Genomic DNA, 5,585 nt, shown 5'->3' on the forward strand with positions numbered 1-5,585 from the left:
AGTTTTTAAAAAAATAAAAGAAAATGATGAAAATGTCAAAAAAATAAAAGAAAATAAGTTTGCCATGTGATATGTGGTCTAGTTGTTGGGAAAATTTGCAAATATGAATTTTGACTTTATTTGCAAAATCTCTCGAGAATTTGTAAAAATGGACATAACTTTTGCATACTAACTCGGATGAAAAAGTTTTTTATATGAAAAATCATCTACTCGAAAAGTTACACATTCTCAAAATCCTCAAAAACCTAACAGAAAAAAAGTTACGGGCCTTTTTAGATCTAGAGTGGAAAAAATCGAAAAAATTTCAAACTGCGGTCAAACAATGGTCAAACTAATTATTCTACTATATTAGTTTTACTAAATAATTATTTCAGTTATTTTGAATTTTGGTCAAATCTGGTCAAACTGTGGTCAAACAATGGTCAAACAATGGTCAAACTAATTATTCAACAAATATTAGTGTTACCAAATAATCATTATTTTTTAAAACAATAGTTTCAAACTCAAAGAGTGAAATGTGTCACTTCATGCTCAAGCGAAATTCCTGAAGGTTAATAGGATTGACATCTTACTATTGTCAGGAAAACAACAAGTGCAGACTTGGAAACGAGGGAGAATAGAACCCGGAAGTTAAGCGTGCTCAGGCTGGGGGAGTGGGAGGATGGGTGACCGTTCGGGAAGTTAAATGATTTGGAATGATGAGGGGTGATTAGAGGTTAGAGAATAAATTGAGCAGTGATGAGGGGTGGTGATTAGAGATTAGAAGTTAAAATAATTCAGAAACTTGAAAAAAAAAATTCAAAAAAAAAATTCAAAAAAGAAAATCGTAAAATTTCCTTGTTACCAACCGGGACTAAAGGTGGAGCTTCACGTGGCCGCGTCCTTTAGTCCCGGTTCATTTAAGAACCGGGACTAAAAGGGAGAGGCATTAGTAACGAATCTTTAGTCCCGGTTAAAAAACTGGGACTAAAGGGCCTTACCAACCGGGACAAAATCCCCTTTATCTAGTAGTGGTTAAGAGAAATGGCAGGACCTTAATATTCTACAGATTGATAGATGTATCTCTAACATCTGATCGGTGACTATCAACAGGACCAAAACGTTTTCCTCATAATTGCGCTCCAATGGATAATGGAGGCGCAATGGATAATGGCCCGTTCCTGCAGGAGGACTCCTCCTCCATTTTCAGATGTCTATTTTAGTTTATTTAGAGGTTGTGTACTGCCTAGGAATATGAGATGACGGTGGTTTTCTAAAGATGAAATAAGGTTCTCTCCGCCTAGTCTCCGTCCCGATGGTGCCTCTATCGTTGACGGAGGGTGCATGGACGTGCGTCTCTAGTGAATCTCGCACCATTTAATTGGCATTTGTCTTTGGTTTATTTGCTTGGATCTGGTCATCCTTCATCAGCATTCGTGTGTCTATAGATTAGGTCCTTCCAATCTACGCTTCTCTTCATTATTGACGATTGTCTTTCTACTATGTTGGTCCATTGGGGCCTTAGCGCAACAAATTCCTATCTGGCTACTACAACAGGATTTGCTCGTCTCCGTTGAGGAAGGGGTGATGAAGGCGGCGTGCCTTTGGTTCCTTTTAGTGCTTATTGTCCTGGCTTTGTGGTCTATAGACTTGGATGTAATTTCAATTACTTCTGATGTTCTTTATACTACTATAATGTTTGATGAATAGATCCGAAACTTTTCCCAGAATTTTTTTCTGATAGGTGAAATTGAGTCCATAATGAGGGTTCTAGGGGAGCGCCCAGGGGAAGGGGGGGAACAATATTACTTGTGTAATGTGTGTTGTATTAAATGGGCCGGCCCAAGAAAAGTAGATGCGTGTGACGTTCGCATCATTTTGATTGTTGGTTGTTTCAGTTTTCCCTTTTCTACTCTCATGTATATTCTGAAATATTCTAGATATAAAATTTTATATTTAAAATGTTTATGCAGTGTCAAAGAAGCGTTAATGCAACGTTTCAATATATTTGATGGCATCAAAAATTGTGCATGCATTTTACATAAAATGTTTGTGAATTTTTTCTAAATGTTTGAGAATTCTAAAACACTAGTCACGTGATTAAGAAAAATTGTATCATTAAAATGATGATCGTGAGACTTTAAATATAAATATTTTTAAATGTTTATACAATGTAAAACAATATTCGTCTAGTTCAAAAAAATGTTGTGACATTAAATACATGTTTAGCCTGTAATTTTTTTAACACTTATTCAAAATAAGTTCGAAAACATGTATTTGAAAAAAAGTACATCTAGTATTTGTTTAAAGCTTACCTTTTATATAAAAAAATTACATCATGTATTGAAAAAAGTAGAAACATTTTAAAAGAAAGAAAAGAAAAGAAGTAAAATCGATAAAAACCGGTGAAAGAAACATAAAAAATGAGGGAAATCGGTGAAAGAAACGCAAAAAACCGACATAGAAAAAAAAAGCAAACAGCCGCGTCCGGCGCCATGCTAGTCTTCTGGTCTTCTCACCAGCACGGAGCTAAGTGCTTCAATTGGGCATGGGCATAGTCATTGGGGGACGGTGTCGACCGTCAGCGTGGAGCATGGTGCTGGGTGGGAGCCCGTGTGAGGCCCCAGGGCTGCACTTAGGAGACTCCGGGGCATATACAACCCCACTCATTATTACATGAGAGTGTCACGAGCGGAGACCTTCACAGACCGGAGCCTTGATTCATGTTGCCCGACGAGGACCCCGCCCTGCGCCACCCCCGACCACCATTGGGGCGTCCGGAAACCAGGACAAGACCAAGCGGCAAGGAGGACGCTGGCGGCGCCCTCGGCAACCGTAGGCCCTCCGCCGGGGGGAAAGGCTCACCGGCGCCTTCCCAGGCGGGGGACCTACCTCCGAGCAGCGCCTTGCTCCGCGCAGCGCGGGGGAGGCCCTGGCCCCGGGCTCCCCCCACACCGCTCCCAAGGCCCTTCATCCTCCTGAGGCTGGGCCGCCACCCTGGGGGCCCTCGCGGTGTTGCGGCTTGGTTCACCTTCGAACCATGGTTAGTGCAACCGTGCTCCTGAGGTATTGGTTGTACCCAGTGGTTGTTGTCGTCGAAGGCGTTGGTGGGGCCTGCAGTGGCTCACAGTGAGCCTCGGCCTCGTGTACTTCCAATGCTGAGCCTGGCGTGGGGGATCGGTTGGGGCCCTCTCTTGATGTGTACCTTAGGTCCATTGCGATGGGCACGTAGGCTTCCAGGCTGGCCGCGCCTGAGTCGCTGCCCGGTTAACTTGCGCTGCTGCCTCCGGTGCCCAACATCATGTCCTGATGGCTGAGGGCTGGTGCCCAGGCGCAACCTCAGGGGAGACCGCTCGGGTTCGCCCTGCCCCGAGTAGGCATGGTTGAAGTAGAGCGTGCTGTGCTGTGGGGTAGGCTGGCGCCGAGAGGCTCTTCCGGGGCCCAGGAGGGGGTGCGCGGGCGTAGCAAGGGTGAGCGCACGCCGCCGCCACAACTTGCGATGTCGGCAAGGCGCAGAACAATGCCACACCCTTGCATGCGGCATCCAGCAACTCGGCAACCCATTCCAGCAGGGTATCAGGGCCGCTCTCCGCCAGCCTGCACCTCAGCAGCTCTTGAGCCATGATGACCGCCGCTTGCATGTTCGCCTCATCCCGGTGAGTGTGTGGTGTTGTCGCTGTGGCATAGCTCAAAGACTGTGCGGCGGCGCGATTGCAGCGCGACGCGAGAGGGGGGGACGGCGGTCTGCACCTCCCGTGACCGACGACACCGGGTGGAGTGCGAGCCATGAGCAGCGCAGAGTGGAGATCTTCCTCATCGGCAGGCGCTGTGGGAGTGGACTGGAGAACCTAGTGCTCAACACGGGCTCTCGGGGCGTCGGTCATGGTGGCGGCAGATCGATCGACGGAAGAGATGCTCCAATGCACCCTGACCTGGCACGCCAAATGTCAGATTTTGGGTTCCGTAAACCCTTGAGAGGTTCGAACTCTGGGGTGCATGCGGATATCTCAACCTACCCAGCCTGCCAACTCGTGAACCTCACAGCCTATCACGTCGAGCTTGAAGGGAAAGAGAAACACAGCAGTTTACCCACGTTCGGGCCACGTTGCGGTGTAAAACCCTACTCCTGCTTTCTGGTGGATTGGCATCGAGGGGCTGAGGAAGAACTACTACAGTGGTGAACAACCTCAAGACGCGTGTTCTTTGAGCTCGGGTGAGCTGGTGAGGTAGTAAGGGTGGAATGGACTCGATGGATCCCGATCCTCCTCTATGGTGGTGGCTAGGTCCTATTTATAGTGGCCTTGGTCCTCTTCCCAAATGTATGCGGGAAGGGATCCCACAACAGCCAAATTTGAAGGGAGACAACAAGTACGTCTTATCCTGACTAAAGTGGTCATCGCCTGCAAAAGCCTCTGGTTGTGACGTTGCGGTGGTCTCGGCGATGACCTCCGTCCTGACGGTCTTGGTCTTGTTCCACCAGAATGGAAACCTTTGGTTAATTCCTCGGGACTCTACGCCTGCTGCATGCCTCTGTTGCACCGAAGGGGAAACGGGTACACTTCATGCCCTGGCGTCCGCCTGGAGCCCACCTGGCCTTGGTCGTCATGGCTCACGTTAGCTGAGACTCGCCAGGTGCACCTTGCCTAGAAATCTCCGCTCCTCGGGAGCCAGCCTGAGGAGGACATCCCCTTGGAGGTCTTGGCGCTGTCCGCCTTGCGAGGCTTGACCCCTCACGAGGGTCTTGAGTTGTTGATGCTGAAGCAGGGCCGTACTAGGCCGCTGTTGGAGCCACGCCGTGGGCCGCAGACAGGCAAGTCTAGGTACCCTCGTATCCAGAACGCCGACAGGCACCTCTCCAAGTTTGCAACAAGCCAAGGGTAGTTCCCATACCCGTGTACTCAAGTTTCCTTCCTTAGTGATGATGGGGATGAAGTCGTAGGCTTGTTATCGGCCTTCCAAGATTCTAACGAATTCATCTTCTTGATGATCTCAAAGAGCACGAGATTCTGTTCTTCTAGGGAAGTAATTTAGACAAAGCAAAGATCACTCTTTTAATCCAATTCACCACAATCAAAGATTATGAAAAATTCCCAGTAAAAACTATTCTATCCACTTCACACATTGCTTTGGACACTACTGACAACAGAACATTTGAGCCAAAGAACAAAGGATGCAACAAAACCTATATAAAACTGGAATACGACATGTGAAGGAACAAGTCACTACTAGGGAAAACCCTAGTAGTAGCCTGGGTGTTGAGGCTATCAGCAGCGCGGGCAGCCACCCGACTACTACGACGCTATAGCTAACTATTAGTAGTAGCGTGGTCTGCACCCGCGCTACTACTGTTGAGTATATCAGCAGCGCTTTTTGCGAATGCGCTACTATTAGTTAGTTGTAGCGCTTTCCTAGCCCCTCACTACTGTTATATCTTTCATCATTTCCCCCCGCTTCCTACCCCGTTTCATTTCGGTTTCTATAAAATGCAATTTCCAGATACTAGATACTACCATATACTAGTACTCCCTCTGTTCCAAATTACTCTGTCGTGATTTTAGTTCAAACCATGACGAGTAATTTCGAATGAAGGGAGTACTAGATAACAA

Source organism: Triticum dicoccoides, chromosome 3B, assembly GCF_002162155.2.
Source record: "Triticum dicoccoides isolate Atlit2015 ecotype Zavitan chromosome 3B, WEW_v2.0, whole genome shotgun sequence".
Classification (NCBI taxonomy): Eukaryota; Viridiplantae; Streptophyta; class Magnoliopsida; order Poales; family Poaceae; genus Triticum; species Triticum dicoccoides.